Raw genomic sequence first — 20,364 nt, forward strand, 5'->3', positions numbered from 1 at the left:
GGATCCTGCTATGAGATGAGTTGGAACCTCACACCATCACTCCTGATTGTGTTACCGTATTGTTGAACGCTCAGTTTAGTGTACCACCACTGTCCGGGACGCCTCCAAACACGTCCTCACCGGTCATCGGAGCTCAGTTCGGATTGCGACTCGTCACAGAAGATAATTGTACTCCAGTCAATGAGATTCCAAGCCGACTGTACCCGATACAACTGCAAACTGGCTCGCTGGTGTACACAGGTCACTGGTAGTCGCCCCTAGGGGTGCCATGAACTCAGCCATCTTTCTGTGAACCGTCGATTAATGGACCTAGTGGTCACTGAAGCACCAGTTGCACGTCGGAACGATGATAGTGATGAATCCGGGGCAATGAGTGCTCTCTGACCTCTTGTTTTGTCGTCTCTATAGTACGACGCTTCTTGACGCTGTGTTCGGCTATGGTCCACGTCTTCCTGCCAGCATCGTCGAATAGTGCAATCGCTCCTATTCAAATGTCGAACGATTCGCCGATTACTCTTACCGGCTTCTTTGAGCCCAACTACACGTCTTCTCTCAAACGCTGACATCTGCGTAAATTGTTTACGCGTCTGTCTGCGAGCCATAGTAGCTGCTCAACGGAGTTCACGGAATGAATTTCGCAGAGACTTTATGCCCTGGTATCTACATGTTCCCTATTTACCACCCTTGGCAGCTGCGTGATGACATAGCGTTGCAGTGTCACACATACATACAACGGCCGCCAGTTTTTGCATTTCCCATCGAAACCTGCATGAATATACACTCATACTCATAAATGAAGATAATTGTAGAATGTGGTGTCACACAACGTGGCACTACACAAAACTGGTTCAAAAATGGTTCAAATGGCTCTGAGCACTATGGGACTTAACTTCTGTGGTCATCAGTCCCCTAGAACTTAGAACTACTTAAACCTAACCAACCTAAGGACATCACAAACATCCATGCCCGAGGCAGGATTCGAACCTGCGACCGTAGCAGTCGCGCGGTTCCGGACTGAGCGCCTTAACCGCGAGACCACCGCGGCCGGCACACAAAACTGGCGCTAATAGCATAGGCACATAGGGAACGCACACGACATAGATCTGTAAGTCCACGGTATTGGTGATAAGTTGAGAAAACCGTTCCGAAACACATGTGCTACAAAACGCCACTGTTTCCTGCACATGTACCCCGACATCAATATGGGAAATGATCACCGTGCACACGTACACAGGCCGCACAACGGTTTGGCATACTCTGGATCAGGTGGTGGGGCAGCTGCTGGGGTAGAGCCTCCCATTGTCGCACCGGTGCCTGTCAGAGCTCCTGAAGTGTCCTAGGGTTTTGGAGACGTGCAGCGATATGTAGACCGAGAGCATCCCAGACGAGCTCGATGGGGTTCAGGTCTGGAGAACAGGCAGGTCACTCCATTCGTATGATATCTTCTGTTTCAAGGTACTCCTCCACGATGGCAGCTCGGTGGGGCCGTGCGTTATCATCCATCAGGAGGAAGGTAGGACCCACTGCACCCCTGAGCCGGCCGAGGTGGTCGAGCGGATGTAGGCGCTACAGTCTGGAACCGAGCGACTGCTACGGTCGCAGGTCCGAATCCTGCCTCGGGCATGGATGTGTGTGATGTCCTTAGGCTAGTTAGGTTTAAGTAGTTCTAAGTTCTATGGGACTGATGAGCTCAAAAGTCCCGTAGTGCTCAGAGCCATTTTGCACCCCTGAAAAGGCGGACATACTGGTGCAAAATGACGTCCCGATACACCTGACCTGTTACAGTTCCTCTGTCAAAGACATGCAGGGGTGTACGTGCACCAATCATAATCCCACCCCACACCATCGGACCACGACCTCCATACAGGTCCCTTTCAAGGACACTAAGGGGTTGGTATCTGGTTCCTGGTTCACGCCAGATGAAAACCCGGCGAGAATCACTGTTCAGACTATAGCTGGACTCGTCTGTGAACATAACCTGGGACCACTGTTCCAATAACCATGTACTGTGTTGTTGACACCAGGCTTTACGAGATCTCCTGTGACCAGGGGTCAGTGGAATGCAACTTTCAGGTCCGCGGGCGAATAAACCATGTCTGTTCAGTCGTCTGTAGACTGTGTGTCTGGAGACAACTGTTCCAGTGGCTGGGGTAAGGCCCCGAGCAAGGCTACATGTAGTACACCGTGGCCGTCTGCGGGCACTGATGGTGAGATATCGGTCTTCTTGTGGTGTTGTACACTGTGGACGTCCCGTACTGTAACGCCTGAACACGTCTCCTACCTGCTGGAATCGTTGCCATAATCTTGAGATCACACTATGTGGCACACGGAGGGCCCGTGCCACGACCTGCTGTGTTTGATCAGCCTCCAGTCGCCCTAGTATTCTAACCCTCATAACGTCATGAATATGTGTTCTTTGAGCCATTTGAAACACACAGTCACCATTAGCACGTCTGAAAACGTCTGCACACTTACTCGCTGCGCCGTACTCTGACATGCACCAACACACCTCTGCGTATGTGGACCGCTGCCAGCGCCACCGTGCGACGACCGCAGGTCAAATGCACCGCATACCCCGCAAACCGCCCACCAGAGCGTTGTTTCACCATGCATCAGCATTATCCTTAAATTATGAGCATGAGTGTAAATTTGTGACCAATTTGCATAACTCTCTCGCGGTGCTTCGTCTTTTTGTCTTAATGTGTACTTTCCTTAGGTACAGAACGTAGATACCGCTTTTCCTACATACTTTGCTGACTGCAGTGAAGTGGTAATCATTTACATGTCCAAGCATGTAGCGCACTTCAGACTAATCTGTCTGCTGCTGGCATGTAGCAGCGTACATGTGGTACCGCGAGGCAGCACGAAGCCTGGGAACTAGGCACCTGGCAGGTAGCGATACGCGGGCGCAGGTAGCACAGGAAGTGCCGTGCTCCGCCAGCGTGTAATTACGGCACCGGCGAAGGACGCCATTGTAGCGGGAGCCCGTCCTCATCTGGACGAGCGTGTCTCGGTTGTCGAGCCCGCGGCGTCTCTGTCGTACCACCCAGGCCAGCGGCGCAGAGGAGAAAGGGCAGCGGATGCTCCTCTGGAACTTCTCACGCCTGCCTTTCCACCACAACTCACCAGACAAGCGTGTATCACCTGACACTGCGAAGATACGACGGGGTTGAATAAATAATGCAACACATTTCTTCTCTGCCAGTTTCAGTTGCAAAAATGTGGAAATTTTTGTAGGACATCGTGAATTACTCCTGTTTCAGCTCCTATAGTTCCATGAAGTTCCGATACGTGACGACTCTATACGTTGTCTTCAAAATGCCGTCTGTAACGGAGATACGGTCGCAGGTTCGAATCCTGTGATGTCCTTACGTTAGTTAGGTTTAAGTAGTTCTGAGTTCTAGGGGACTGATGACCTCAAAGTCCCATAGTGCTCAGAGCCATATTTGTTCGATGCGGTCGCGAATTTTAATCTGTAAAAATGAAGTCAGTGCGGAATGCCACCAGAAAGCGGAAGGGGTACAGCGTCACGATAACGTTGCGGATGAGTGTACTGTAATGCAACATTATACCTCTCCCACCATAACACCTGTTGTGTGCGTAGTTCCGCGTAGTCAGCGCGTACACAACTTTCCCACTAGAGCGCGCCCCGCTAAGCACAACAGCGCAGGCGCAGCGCTTGTCCGTCTCCGCACTACGAGATGGCGCTGCCTTAGAGACGGACCAAATTCTGCATTAATATGTAACGCAGCCAATGAGATTGCTGCTAACGTAGAACCTTTTCTCCTCGCGGATTGCACTCGCGCAGTGATACATGAACGCACAAGGTATTATAACGAGTGTACAGACCTCCGATTAGTCAGTCTGCATTTGTCTGTACCAGTCTATAGTAAAGTTTCAGTCTGCACCTAATAAGATTATCATATTCCTGTACAAAGCCATGAAGAGAAATGTATAGACACTTTGTCAAGTATCAGAGATAGGTGAGAATAAGATTAACGTACCAAGAACAAAGGAACTTCAGATTTTCAATTGTAAATAGCATCCAGAATCAAGTTACGTAAGGTTTATGCTTGTTATTATTTTAATAAATGTGTGTGAAAATTAATCAAGTTCTGTTTAAAGTTGGTTACCGTCAATCTGCTACTCTAAGCGTGCAAGTGGCATTTCTATCGTCTGACCTAACGGCAGAAGATAAACACGCCACGATAAGACCACGAGACATATTGCTGACACTCGCCTCCTTCGTTAGAGCGACAAGTCAAATAATCTGATGGTGTGTGTACTGAACGTCTTACATTACGCACACCAAAACACCTGGACCACCAAAATGATTATGTTCGACAGTGTTGCTGGGTGCATTACCCGTTCCACAGATTTTAAGTCCCATAGTGCTTAGAGCCATTTGAACCATTTGAACGCATATACTCGACCCTAGTTTTCAACATACGCGTCAAGAATTTAAAAACAATAGAGGTAATGTTTTACCAGTCGTTCAGTTCATCCACAACAGAAATCAGTCCATTGGTCGCGGAGCCTTTGAGAACCATTGCGTGTGCGTCCTCACCGTCTGAAAACCCGCGACTGCTATGAAGCAGCTCCTCGACTGCCTGGACATTGTCTGTGGTCGATGGCCTTCCTTCCCGATCACCACCACCCAAGTTTGCGCGGCCTTGGTCAAATTGTTAGCGCCAGGTCACTATTGCTGGGTATAACTTTGTATCTGGTCCACATTTCACCAGAATTTCACGCGAAAAGTGTGTGAAGTTTAGACATTTTGCCGCAATAATCGTACTGCCTCGCGTATTTCAACTTTGGAGCACGTTTCCAGTTGCCGTGCCATTTCACGCGCACCGTAGCGCAGCAGAACTAGGTCTGTATCAAACTCTGGACATGTTTTTTGTCACTGCGACATTTTTGTTGCTCAACGATCTCAGCATAAGACGACGTGTGTAACTTACTCTTTGAAGTACCCTCGTAGTACGAATAGCCATGGAGTAATTGCTGAAGGAAAAAGTGTCATGCACTCCGTCCGCTCTGTCGAACCTAATTCCAGGTGTATCCTTTTTATTGTTTCACTTTGTGCACGGTTTCATTTTCTTTTTAGTTTTCCAGTGGACGAACTCATAATGCTTACTAAATTTCATATACAGTAGTGATGGAGAAGAAACTAAAACATAGATGTAGTAAAGTCTAGTTATTATCATCACTATCATCATCATCATAATAATTATTATGAGCATCATCACTATAGGCCCGCAGCTGTTCTAGGCGCTTCAGTCCGGAACCGCGCTGCTGCTACAGTCGCAGGTTAGAATCCTGCCTCGGGCATGGATGTGTGTGATTTCCTTAGGTTAGTTAGGTTTAAATAGTTGTAAGTCTAGGGGACTGATAACCTCAGATGTTAAGTCCCATAGTGCTCAGAGCCATTTGAACCATTTTTGTAACGGAGATACTCCAAGCAGAAAGGAATCATTGAGTTTCTTTTGGCCGGCCGCTGTGGCCGAGCGGTTCTAGGAGCTTCAGTCCAGAACCGTGCTGCTGCTACGGCCACAGGTTCGTATCCTGGCTCGGGCATGGACGTGTGTGATGTCCTTAGGCTAGTTAGATTTAAGTAGTTCTAAGTCTAGGGGACTGATGACCTCATTTTAAGTCCCATAGTGCTTAGAGCCATTTGACCCATTTAGTTCCTTTTAGCGGGAAACCAAAACATCGTACATGTTCATAGGCGCCTGCAAAGTGTCTACGACGGCCTGGTACTGAACAAAAGCACGGTGAGTCGTTGGAAGGTGCTCTCATTCGAGGTGATCGTCTGATCACAATCTAACACCTCGCTGCTCAACTGGGCGCCTCCGTTGGTTGTGCTGACTCACTCGTCCACCTGTTGGGGTATTCAAAAGGTGGGTGCTATCTGGGTTCCTCGCCGCTTAACAGAATACCATAAACAGCAACGAAGGGACATCTTTTCGGAGCTCCTAGCGCGTTACGAAATCGATCGTGAGAATTTTTTGTCGAACATCGTCACAGGTGAAGAGATATGGGTTCATCACTTCGACCCGAAAACAAAACAGTAATCCATGGAGTGACTCCACACCACTTCCAGAAGGAAAAGTTAAAAGCTGCAACCTCAGTCATGGCGACGTCCTTCTGGTACCCTGGAGGGGTTATTCTGTTAGATGTCTTCCCCAACGGTGGTACGATAATCTCTGATGTCTACTGTGGTACCGGCAGGAAATTGAAGAAACGACTTCAGCATGTTTGTCGCCACAGAAATGCAAAAGAATTTCTCCATGACAACGCAATGCCTCACCCAAGTTTGTGCACCCGAGAGCAGCTCACAAAACTTCACTGGATTATTCCTCCTCATCCACCCTACAGCCCAGATCTCGCACCTTCCGACTTCCATCTGTTTGGCCCAATGAAGGATACACCCCGCGTGAAGAGAACGTGGATGTTGAGGATGTTACTGATGCAGCGAAACGTGGGCTCCGATGTCGACACGCAGAGTGGTCCCATGCGGGCATACAGGCCCTCCCAGTAAGGCGGCGTAATGCCGTCGCATTGAACGAAGTTTGTGTTGCCCGGTTGGCCGTGAGGTCTAACGCACGGCTTTCCGGGCGGGAAGGAGCGCCTGGTCCCCGGCACGAATCCGCCCGGCGGATTTGTGTCGAGGTCGGGTGAACCGGCCAGTCTGTGGATGGTTTTTAGGCGGTTTTCCATCTACCTCGGCGAATGCGGGGTGGTTCCCCTCATTCCGCATCAGTTACACTATGTCGGCGATTGCTGCGCAAACAAGTTCTCCACCTAAGCGTACACCACCATTACTCTACCGCGCAAACATAGGGGTTACACTCGTCTGGTGTGAGACGTTCCCTGGGGGGTCCAACGGGGGCCGAACCGCGCAATAACCCTGGGTTCTGTGTGGGGCGGAGGAAGGGTGAAGTGGACTGCGGTAGTCGTCGTGGGGTTATGGACCACTGCGGCTGCGGCGGGGACGGAGCCTCTCCGTCATTTCTAGGTCCCCGGTTAACATAAAATACAATATGGTGTACTGGAGTCCTGAATGTAACCAACCGGCTTTTAGAAAAAAAAGTGTTTCATTAGTCATTAAACGCTCCTCATGGTATAATGGTACAATCAAAGCTTACATTCGAAGGCCGTACAGGCTAGAATCGGTATTTCAGTCATGCAAAACTGCTATGAGCACTGAGGTAATCACCCGACTGACACAACAGATTGAATATACCCGTTTGATACAACAGTGTGTCCTCCTGCATGAAAAAGTTCGACAGAAATCGTCGACCTTCAAGTCCTCGTTTTATTGACCGAAGGTGTGATAAGCACAATGGGAACAGAAGAGGACTGATGAGAGAGCGGCTGTTCAAGTTTCTCCCAGGTGAGTCTGCGTCGCTTCTATGTTACGATATTTGGCATCCCAGATCGAGCAGTGTCTTGTATCGAATCGCGACCAGCATGTAACTTGGCACATCATTCCACAACAGTGTTTTTCGACTGATCTGCTACCCTAAACACGTTCTTTATTCTCCGATTGATGACTCCTGGTGTTTGTTGTTCGGCAGCTAAGAAAAAATAACTGCATGTTGCTTCTATATGGACGCATTTGGTAATACCGTCACCATAGTTCACGTTTCCGCATTTACCGCACACTTGTCAAAGGCACCAATGCCGCACTAATCCTTTCCTTAAAAAATGTTCAAATGTGTGTGAAATCTTATGGGACTTAGCTGCTAAGGTTATCAGTCCCTAAGCGTACACACTACTTAACCTAAATTATCCTAAGGACAAACACACACACACACACATGCCCGAGGGAGGACTCGAACCTCCGCCGGGACCAGTCGCACAGTCCACGACTGCAGCGCCCTAGACCGCTCGGCTAATCCCGCGCGGCAATCATTTCCTTAAATGTCGCTACTTATACACTCCTGGAAATTGAAATAAGAACACCGTGAATTCATTGTCCCAGGAAGGGGAAACTTTATTGACACATTCCTGGGGTCAGATACATCACATGATCACACTGACAGAACCACAGGCACATAGACACAGGCAACAGAGCATGCACAATGTCGGCACTAGTACAGTGTATATCCACCTTTCGCAGCAATGCAGGCTGCTATTCTCCCATGGAGACGATCGTAGAGATGCTGGATGTAGTCCTGTGGAACGGCTTGCCATGCCATTTCCACCTGGCGCCTCAGTTGGACCAGCGTTCGTGCTGGACGTGCAGACCGCGTGAGACGACGCTTCATCCAGTCCCAAACATGCTCAATGGGGGACAGATCCGGAGATCTTGCTGGCCAGGGTAGTTGACTCACACCTTCTAGAGCAGGTTGGGTGGCACGGGATACATGCGGACGTGCATTGTCCTGTTGGAACAGCAAGTTCCCTTGCCGGTCTAGGAATGGTAGAACGATGGGTTCGATGACGGTTTGGATGTACCGTGCACTATTCAGTGTCCCCTCGACGATCACCAGCGGTGTACGGCCAGTGTAGGAGATCGCTCCCCACACCATGATGCCGGGTGTTGGCCCTGTGTGCCTCGGTCGTATGCAGTCCTGACTGTGGCGCTCACCTGCACGGTGCCAAACACGCATACGACCATCAATGGCACCAAGGCAGAAGCGACTCTCATCGCTGAAGACGACACGTCTCCATTCGTCCCTCCATTCACGCCTGTCGCGACACCACTGGAGGCGGGCTGCACGATGTTGGGGCGTGAGCGGAAGACGGCCTAACGGTGTGCGGGACCGTAGCCCAGCTTCATGGAGACGGTTGCGAATGGTCCTCGCCGATACCCCAGGAGCAACAGTGACCCTAATTTGCTGGGAAGTGGCGGTGCGGTCCCCTACGGCACTGCGTAGGATCCTACGGTCTTGGCGTGCATCCGTGCGTCGCTGCGGTCTGGTCCCAGGTCGACGGGCACGTGCACCTTCCGCCGACCACTGGCGACAACATCGATGTACTGTGGAGACCTCACGCCCCACGTGTTGAGCAATTCGGCGGTACGTCCACCCGGCCTCCCGCATGCCCACTATACGCCCTCGCTCAAAGTCCGTCAACTGCACATACGGTTCACGTCCACGCTGTCGCGGCAAGCTACCAGTGTTAAAGACTGCGATGGAGCTCCGTATGCCACGGCAAACTGGCTGACACTGACGGCGGCGGTGCACAAATGCTGCGCAGCTAGCGCCATTCGACGGCCAACACCGCGGTTCCTGGTGTGTCCGCTGTGCCGTGCGTGTGATCATTGCTTGTACAGCCCTCTCGCAGTGTCCGGAGCAAGTATGGTGGGTCTGACACACCGGTGTCAATGTGTTCTTTTTTCCATTTCCAGGAGTGTATACCGGCATCGGATACGCGCTGCACTGCATATATGCTGCAGCATCACCCTCAAAGTTAGACTTTATAATCGCCCCTTAGAGTAACTACAGGTAGCATTTCTGTGGCACACTCTCCCCTACTTCGTCATAATTTGAGGGAGTCCCAAATCAAAACCTAACATCCACCATAAAGGGACCATGGAATGATCCCATCTGAATGTATTCAGCACACGCGTTATTATATTTATTCCCATGGGAGGCGAGACGACCGGTTCCTGTTTCGTAGGCCGGCCGGTGTGACCAAGCGGTTCTAGGCGCTTCAGTCTGGAACCGCGCGACCGCTACGGTCGCACGTTCGAATCCTGCCTCGGACATGGATGTGTGTGATGTCCTTAGGTTAGTTAGGTTTAAGTAGTTCTAAGTTCTAGGGAACTGATGACCTCAGATGTTGTCCCATAGTGCTCAGAGCCATTTGAACCAACCTGTTCCGTAGAGTGCGGTCGGCTGCTGATGGATCCACAACCGCACCCACTGTTACACTTCCTCGTCCCACCGAAAGCGACGTCCACGCACATCTTTCTTTAGGTCGCCAAAGACGTGAAAATCACACGGTGAAAGATCCGGGCTGAAGAGAGGATGTTGCAGTGTTTCCCAACCAAATCGCTGAAGCGTAGCTTTTTCCGACTAGCAGTGTGTGGGCGGACGTTGTCGTGCAACAGGATGATTCCGTCTGGCAGCATTCCTGGGCGTTTTTACTTCAAGACGCGTCGCAGTTTCTGCACAGTGTCTTCATAGCGTTCTGCACTGATTGTGGCTCGACGCTAGAGGAAGTCGACGAGCAGAGAAATCGTCTTGTTGCACGATAACGCCAGCCCCCACATTGCCAACTGGACGAAGGCTACGCTTATGCAATTTGGTTGGGAAACACTGCAACACCCTCCGTACAACGCCGACCTTTCACCGTGCGATTTTCACATCTTTGGCGACCTGTAGGAGGACGTGCGTGGACGTCAGTTTAGGTCGGACGAAGAAGTGCCACAGTTGGTGCGGTTGTGGATCTTTCAGCGGTCGACCGCGCTCTACGAAACGGAATTGATCGTTTAGTCTCCCAGCGGGATAAACGCCTTAATGTGAGTGGTGATTATTTTTGAATGGAACCATTGGATGGTAATGTTGACGCGAGTGTTTGGCTTTCACTTGACTGTCCCTCATACAAAACGAGCTGCCATTTTTTGAACTTTTTAGTTGTCCACCGTCAATCCTATCTGGTAAAGCTCCTATAGCGCACAGCAATATTCTGAAGCGGACAGACAAGCATAAATTAGGAAGTTTCTTTAACAAATTCGTTGCATCTCTTAAGGGCCCGTCCATAAAACGCTGTCTTTAGTTCACTTTTACCACAACATTTTCTGTGTGACGTTTGTTATTGTAATCGCTAGGTATTTAGATATGAAAGAAGTGACTACTACTCTTCTGAAGAGACACACAGGTTCCAACTTACACAGGTGCGATGCAGCACTTGCAATACCGAAGTCATAGCGACCACAAAGGAGGCCTAAATTGAACAAGGGATGACGTTTCCGTGACGACATAAATATACGGATGACAACGGCGAGGTTGTTCACACACGAGCCTGTGCGTGAACAAAGCGCGGCTTCCGACTAAAGGGGCTGGGGCGGCCAGAGGCAAACTGACAACCTTTATGCGTGCGCCGAAGGTGTTGGCGTAGCTATAGTTCCAGCTACAGATGAGGAGATCTCCGCGTTTGGCACGCGATCTCCACACGATGTGCTTACTTCATCGATTTCTTAGCCACTGGTGCCCCCAATACTTATCTTCTCACATTAAACACCTATCATCATTCCACAACCGCAATACCAGATCGGATACGTCTAGCATCTTGGCTGTACCTTTACATAACACAAAATCATTCTCCGTGTCATTCTCCATCTCAGCCATACGACTATGGAACGCGCTCCCCTGTGATCTGTGTCTTATCCAAAACCACTCAACATTCAAGAGCGAACTTAAGACTTACATATTAGGGACGGTATAGCCACCATTGTTGTGCCCCACCTCATCTTTTTCTTTCTCCTCTCCATCATAGCTTCGAATTTTACCATTCTATTTCTCTTCCTCTAACCTATCTACCTCTTCTATATCTCTTTCACCCCATTCCATCGTCTTATGTCTCTGCTTGATGAGAATAACTCACAAGCTGCGAGAATATAACGAGAAAATTCCCAACTAGCAATAGGACTGACACTCATAAAAGAAAAATATGTTTACTTTCATATACATAGTCATTATTGTTATTATTAATATTATCATTATTATTATTATTTTTTTATTCTTGATTGTTATAATTATTTTTTGATTGTTATAATTAATATTGTACTACTTTTATAATCTCTATTTTTTTCTCTAACATTAATACTGTATAACATGTTATACGTCCTAATTTTCTGTAGACACTGAAATTTGTTGAATCTGAGTATGCCTGGTTAGGTGTAAGAGAGGGCCTGAAGGCCCTAATCTTGCCAGGTAAAATAAATGCATAAATAAATAAAAATAAATAAATAATTTGGTGCCTTCACCCATACGTGTTTCCTACGTAGATGCGCACGAATAGAAGGGTTCAGTAATAGCTCACCAGTGTGACAGTCGCACCTCAAGACGTCGGTCAGTGGCCCGGACGAAATACTGTGCGAATTCCACAACATGCGACGACTTGTCCGAGAACCTCTTCTACAACTTGGACTTATTTACGTACGGGTTGATACCATGATGATGTTTCAAACTTTTGTTCAAATGGCTCTGAGCACTATGGCACTTAACAACTGAGGTCATCAGTCCCTTAAAACTAGGAACTACTTAAACTTAACCAACCTAAGCACATCACACACATCCACGCCGGAGGCAGGATTCGAACCTGCGACCGTAGCGGTCGCGCAGATCCAAACTGTAGCGCCTAGAACCGCTTGGCCACACCAGCCGGCTACAAACTTTCAGCGCTGACGGAGAAGAGTAAACCAATCAATATGAGGTAAGGGACCCTGGTACGGAAGTGATCGAGTCGAAAATTATAAGCGAAAATCGCACTGATACCTCTGACAGAGGAATATGTGTCCTGATATCCTTGTCCCCAAGATTGTAGGGTAGACAATTCTGGCGAGCACTTACAGTAGTTGGAATAATTACTCAATTAAAACAATTCAGGTGGCGTACAATGTACTGACATGAGTAATGCTGGTGTATACAGTTTGTACTGTAGTAGACTGCTCTCTGTGTTTACAAGATGATGCACGAAATTCGATCAGCGCTAACCAAATAGAGCCGTAACCGGTGACGAAAACTACACTACTGGCCATTAAAATTGCGACACCATGAAGATGACGTGCTACAGGTGCGAAATTTAACCGACAGGAAGAAGATGCTGTGATATGCAAATGATTAGCTTTTCGGAGCATTCACACAATGTTGCCGCCGGTGGCGACACCTGCAACGTGCTGACATGAGGAAAGTTTCCAACCGATTTCTCATACACAAACAGCAGTTGTCCGGCGTTGCCTGGTGAAACGTTGTTGTGATGCCTCGTGTAAGGAGGAGAAATGCGTACCATCACGTTTCCGATTTTGAAAAAAGTCGAATTGTAGCCTATCGCGATTGCGGTTTATCGTATTGCGACACTGCTGCGAGCTTTGATCGAGATCCAATGACGTTAGCAGAATATGGAATCGGTGGGTTCAGGATGGTAATACGGAACGCCGTGCTGGATTCCAACAGCCTCGTATCACTAGCAGACGAGATGTTAGGTATCTTATCCGTATCACTGTAGCGGATCGTGCAGCCACGTCTCGATCCCTGAGTCAACAGATGGGGACGTTTGCAAGACAACAACCATCTGCACAAACTGTTCGACGACGTTTGCAGCAGCATGGACTATCAGCTCGGAGACCATGGCTGCGGTTACCCTTGACGCTGCTTCACAGACCGACGCGCCTGCGATGGTGTACTCAGCGACGAACCTGAGTGCACGAATGGCGAAACGTCATTTTTTCGGATGAATCCAGGTTCTGTTTACAGCATCATGATGGTCGCATCCGTATTTGGCGACATCGCGGTGAACGCACATTGGATGCGTGTATTCGTCATCGCCATACTGGCGTATCACCCGGCGTGATGGTATGGGGTGCCATTGGTTACACGTCTCGGTCACCTCTAGTTAGCACTGACGGCACTTTGAACAGTGGACGTTACATTTCAGATGTGTTACGACCCGTGGCTCTACCCTTCATTCGATCCCTGTGAAACCCTACATTTCAGCAGGATAATGCACGACCGCGTGTTGCAGTCCTGTACGGGCCTTTCTGGATACCGAAAATGTTCGACTGCTGCCCTGCATTTCTTCTTGGTGTAGCAATTTAAAGGCCAGTAGTGTAATTTTCGTGTATGGGCAAGTAAATGGAAGCAGGAGAGAATCGGAAAGGTTGTACAGGACCAAACATGCGCTCAGAAGACATCCGGCTAACACCATGTTTCAAAGACTGTTCGAACGAGAAAGTGACACAGGGCAATTGGTATCTCAGTAAAACGACCAAAGTGGACAACGAACTACACAGACTTAGAAGATGCAGTGCTTTCTCGAGAGGATGGGGTGCCTGTATTCAGCACTCGATCAGTTGCACTTGAAATGAATGTTTTTGCAGAATATTGTGTGACGAGTATTAGGGGAAATGGAGCTACACCCTTACAACTCACAGAAAGTAAATGCTTTGACTCCCGTCGACTTCTCACCCCGTACCGTGTTCAGCCAATGGTTTTTGCAGCGCTTTACAGTCGATCCTCACTTTCCTGTGTATGTACTTGACACGGATGAAGCTTGTTTCACTAGACAGAGAATGCTAAATAGCCTCCGTAGTCACGTTTGGACCGATGAGAATCCCCACGCTGGAGCTGTGAAGGGCACACGGATCATATTTCAACCTGCAGGCAAGCAGAGTCAATGGTTGCGTACCAGATCTGTTTCTTCTTCCTCCACGCTTAAATGCACCAGTGCACACAGCGGTTGTGAGAGAGATGTTACCCACGTCCCTGGAACAAACCCTACTTGTTATTCGTGAACGGTGGTGGTCCCCAACATGATGGAGACCCACGTCAATTTGGAGTGAATGTAGGTGAATATCTGGATCAGAAATTCCATGAAAAGTGGATAGGCAGTGGAGGTACTGTTCTGTGGCCAACACGATCACCTGATCTCACACCATTTGAATTTTTCTTGTGGTACCATGCGAAAAGTCTTATGTACGGGAGGCCAGTCGAGACTGAAGAGGATCTCCCGGCTAGAATTCTCGCGACACTGGTCAAACGAGATTTTGGAACCTGGAGGATACTATAGGACAGAACGTTGGGCGACAATGTCATGTTTGCATTGAAGCTGCAGGACGCCGTTTTGAAGAACTGTTTCAATGTAGCAGTTTGTGAAACTAGTACAGGTAAAAGGAATTAATTATTACTGCATTGTAGACTTAACACGTACTGTCTCTCTGACTTACGTGCGCCGTTACTAGTCCATCACCATCAAGAGGGGAAATTATCTGGTGAGTGTTCATCAGGAATTCTGTTCGTCATGACCAAGGTTCAGAAGTTGTGGCCCTTATTTTTAGCACGGGAGAGGCTAAGGCATAACTTGAACAGATTTTCTCTTGAAACTTCCTGGCAGATTAATACTGTGTGCCGGACCGAGACTCCAACTAGGGACCTTTGCCTTTCGCGGGCAAGTGCTCTACCAACTGATCTACCCAAGCACGACTCACGCCCCGTCCTCACAGCTTTAATTCCGCCAGTACCTCGTCTCCTGCCTTCATAGCAGCGCAGCGCACACTCCGCTGTAGTGTGAAAATTTCATTCTAGATTTTCTCTTATATTTTCCATTTAGTCGTTTTCCAATAAGGGTTCCTTACCTCAAACGGATGCATTTACGCATCTCCATCATCCCTGATTTTGTATCATCGTCACGGAATCACCTTGTTTATTGTTAGTTCTGAATTATAAAATATAGGATGAGTTTAGTCATACCGTCGTGGTTGTTAAACTTTCCATGTGTGTCGGTTTAAAATCCGGATAAAAGTCATCAGTAATGGCGACAGAGGACTTCCGGAATAAGTTGTCAACTTCGTTTTGTCAACGACCTTGTCAAAGAGGACGGGTGAGCGGCCGGAGGTTCCGGCATACTCTTGCCTTTGGGGTGGGCAACTGTGGAAGAATCAGCAACAACCAACGGCCTGAGGATGAAGAAGGCAGTGAAAACGACTGCGCTAAAGACACACAATATCTACAGGATTTGAGGCCCGTAACTGAAACAGTGATACGATGATCTCTCCATCCGCAAAAGATTCCGTATTACCATTCGGAGCTCTGAGGGGAGACTGTCAAGCAGAAGGTGACCATGAGGAAAAGATCGAATAACCAAGAAAGGTTAATATTTCATGAGTCAGAGTGTGGGATGTCATAAGCTTGAACACGGTAAGGAAGCTAGAAAATCTGAGAAGAAAAATGGTAAATCTCAGTCTAGATTAATGGGAACCAATGCAGTGTAATTGAAAGAAGGTAAAGATTTCTGGTCAGACGAATACATAGTAAGATCAACAGCAGCAGAAAATGGCAAAACGGGAGAAGGATTCGTTATGAATAGTAGGTAAGGCAGGGAATGAGTTACTGGGAACCGGTAAGTGTTAGGACTGCTCTGATCGAATTCGACAGCTAACCAACGCCGACAACGATAGTTCAGGTAGAAATGTCAACATTGCAAGCAGAAATGAATAGATATAGAAAGTATGAGGGTAATGAACGGGTAATTCAGTATCTAAAGGGAGATGAACATCTAATAATCATGGATGATTGGAATGCGGTTGTGGGGGAAGAAGCAGAAGAAAGGGTTACGGCAAAATGTGGGCTTCATAGTAGGAATGACAGAGGCGAAAGAATAACTGAGTTCTGCAGTTCACTTCAGTCAGTATTAGAGAATACTCACCGAATCCCATCCACCAAGAGTCATCACATCGCTAATTGAATTCCAAGTGACGTTACCCGACCAACAGCAATTAAAGGAAGCAGTCTTCGCTACCGGCAGACAGTCATCTCCTGACGAAGAACATGGTAATTATCTTCGAAAGCTGTAGTTTTAACTCTGGTATGACATGGTCCGAACGCCGTGAAAATTTTATGTATTACAGATTATAGAAAACATAAACGACAGCGATTAATTTTTTTGCTAAAAATAACAGCAGCCTCGTGTCTGTCAAGTGCGTGTTTGCTGGTCATCAGTTAAAACGTCAGCAGAGCGTGACCACATTTAGTTGCTCGGCCACACGCACCTGGCCTCAGAATTTCAGGCAGATCAACGCAACACATAATTATTCTCTGGAATACAATGGATTAATTGCTCTAAATGCATATTCTTGTAAAATTTAGAGATTATGTTCTCAAATGATTAATCGTGCTGTTCAGATAGTGTCGGACAGTTTCAACCTGATGTTATTGGCTATTGCCACAGAAGCCCAACTAGCTTGTGATCCAAATGGCGTTCGAAGGCAGAAACGTGAGGGCTTGGGACGATTGCACAGAGGAACTATGCAATATTTTTTTCAGAAGGCATTATACATGAAATACCTATACATACACCATTCTAAGGACGATCCCAATGGGGCTCGCTTTTGATGTTTGTTTACTTGCCAGCCAGACTTTCTTCTTTGTAAATCCTGACACTGAAATGGAGCTCATATGGGTGACCTGCAGTGCTTCTTGCCTCATATTTGTTGGCCACTATTCGTACAAGCTTATTTTCGAGGCACATTCATTGTACCTTGTCGGTTCTTACGTAATACAGCACTATAGAACTACACTTTTTAACGTTCTTGGTGACTTCCGACTACTTATTATGTAAAAATTAGTCTGGAAAACGTCACACATGCACTTATTTTCCTTTGCCGGATTGCACTATACGGGTCTGAATCACCTCAGATTCACTGTTTATGTTATTACGCGGTTACTGTTGTTATTGTGCTTTTCAGTCCAAAGACAGATTTGATCCAGCTCTCCACGCTAGTATATCCTGCGCGAGTTTCTTCATCTCTGCCTTGAATCTGCTTACTGTATTAAAGCACAGGTCTCCTACAGTTTTTCTCTCTCCCTACCTCCCTCTTGCCCCTCTCTGACAAGCACATATGCACTTCCATCGATTACCAGACTGCCGATTCTCTGATTTCTAAGGATGTCTGCTATCAACCTGAGCCTTCCTTTAATCAAATTGTACCATAAAACTTTTAATCCTCTAGTCAACTCCGTTCCTCTTATTAGCTGTTTAACCTACCCATCCTATCTTCAACATTCTTCTCCAGCAATACGTTTTCAGATCTTGTACTCGTATTCTCTTTTTGTCCTAATAGTTCATCGTCCACGTTTCGCTGTCACTTAATGCTACAGGCCAGACAATTTCTTAATTGGAGTTCGATATCATTATATTTAACAGTTTCATAAAAGCTTTACTTTCTGCTACCAGCCTTCATTTTATAACGTCTGTACTTCGCCCATTGACAGTTATTTTCTTGCCATAATAAAAACTGATTTTTGTGTCTCATTTCCTTATCTAAATTCCTCCGCATCACCTGATGTAACTCAACAACGACCCATTACAGCTGTTTGAACTTCCCTGATCTTCATCCTTTAACCTTTTTTCAGACACTACGGATTTCTTTTAACTGATTTTTCAAGATCTTTGCCATCTCTGCCAGAATTACAAATTAATCGAAAACCCTTAAAGCTTTGATAATAACTGTATACTTTTTCCAAATTTCTTCTTAGGTTCCTTTACTAGTGCAGCTTCAAAGTTTTTTGGTTTGTATGCAAAACCAGTTTCAAGCCGACACGGCTAACATGTTGCCAGCCTAAAAACATTACTAGACGGCATCTACACTGAAATAAATTTTTGTATTCAAAAGAAGTCACCGAAAAAATTTATAGTTCATCACACGAACTTTATTTCGATGTCATAAATAATATGTGCGCGGTTTCTGATTCCCTTCTGTTAAAATATTCGAAAGGCGAACAGCCATTTCCTTCCTTTTTCTTACTAGGGCCTCGCTATTAGAAGCTCACGTGTTGCATTTGTTCTGTAAATTATGGTGAAATAATATTTAATTTTATTTTAAATTTGTTCCTATTTATTAGTGCTGAGTCGATTCCTGTTTATAACTAATGATTCAATATTTTATATTTTTTTCATCCTTTTAAATACAGTCTGTTGGATGTGGTCGGCTTCATGACGCTGTCGTTTATGCATTTTCTTGTTTGTAAGTCGACTCTTCAATCCACGTCGATAACGAAGACCGATCATCATTATTCCCATATGCAAAAACCATTCCTTTGCATTACAATATAACAGTATCACGGTTTTCTGTCACCAAGCTTGCCGCTTACTAACGACGATTTCTGAGTCTGATGCAACAACATAATAAAAAATCTATCTCATGAGAATACAACTAATCGCACAGCAGGAGAATTTACTAATTATTCAACTCATCACATCTCAAATCTACATTTATAAATGTTAATGCCATTCTCTTGTTCTGTCCGCTGCTTCTTTCTACCGAAGCGTAGCAATTACATTGTTTTAAGTATCCATTGGAACATTCCCAGTCACGTATACTTACATTAGGACACACGTCACGAGTTTTTCGCAAGATGCGTCACTCATACAAGGATTTGCAATTCTTGATGTAGCAACTTCAAGTAGAAAAAAACGGTTCAAATGGGTCTGAGCACTATGGGACTTAACTTCTGAGGTCATCAGTCCCCTAGAGCTTAGAACTACTTTAACCTAACTAACTTAACAACATCATATACACCCATGCCCGAGGCAGGATTCGAACCTGCGACTGTAGCGGTCGCGCGGTTCCAGACTGTAGCGCCTAGAACCGCTCGGCCACCCTGGCAGGCCCAAGTAGAAATACCATTAGATTCTGGCTAATAAGTTTTCGTGTCAATTGCTGCAAACACATTATGATCTCATGAATTACATATATTTAAAAAAACCTTTCATAAACTCAGACGTATAAGTTAAATATAGTATTATTTAGAATTATAAAAGTTTAACAGTTATTAGGCGTTAAAATGACTGAATCTTAATGAACAATTCAGATATTCCACAAATACTGAGAACGTCTTTATAATAAGCATTATATGATCATCTTATTATTTTCAGGCCGAGATAATTGATTAGAATAAGCTGTAACCGTTCTACTTTCTGACTTACGTGTAACAGCAGAAATGTCGTTTCTGTCTCTTTCAGAACTGGTAACAGCAACAACTGATGCTTTTTTATTATATGATCACATTATGAACGATGCACTTCTATGACAATGCAGCTCACGTATTTTATTATGTTCTTCCTTCGGTGCCTCATCACTTGGATTCTTTTACGCGAGCTTCTTTACCATGAATATACTCCACATTAACAATACGTCCATCCTCTATATTAACGTGCAATATGACAGCTGGAAAGCAACGACAATATTCTTCCACATAAAAAGGATTAGAACAGGGAATGTATAGTTTTTCAAAAATGACACAATCGGTATATACTTTTTCAAAACCGACACAACTGAGAACGTTAGATAGTAATTCTTTTAAAGTGAAGCAACTCAAAATATCATCAATACATCATAACAAATAATACAAACCATACTGCAGTCAGAAGCATCATATTTACTTGGGGAGCTAACAGTGGTTAAATTAGAAAAATAGCACGTAAGTGGAACTTTTCAGTTCGTTCACTACAACTGAGGTAACTCGAAAGTCTCTGAAATGATTCTTCAAAACGGACAATACGTACTATTTAACCGTTCTGCGCTTATCGTGATTAATTTAAATGACACAAACAGAAATATCACATTGATTTTTGTGACTTCAAAAGATTTACACAACTCTAAATAACATTGTCTTGAAGTTCTTAACGGAGTTC

The sequence above is a fragment of the Schistocerca americana genome, chromosome 2 (assembly GCF_021461395.2).
Source record: "Schistocerca americana isolate TAMUIC-IGC-003095 chromosome 2, iqSchAmer2.1, whole genome shotgun sequence".
NCBI lineage: Eukaryota > Metazoa > Arthropoda > Insecta > Orthoptera > Acrididae > Schistocerca > Schistocerca americana.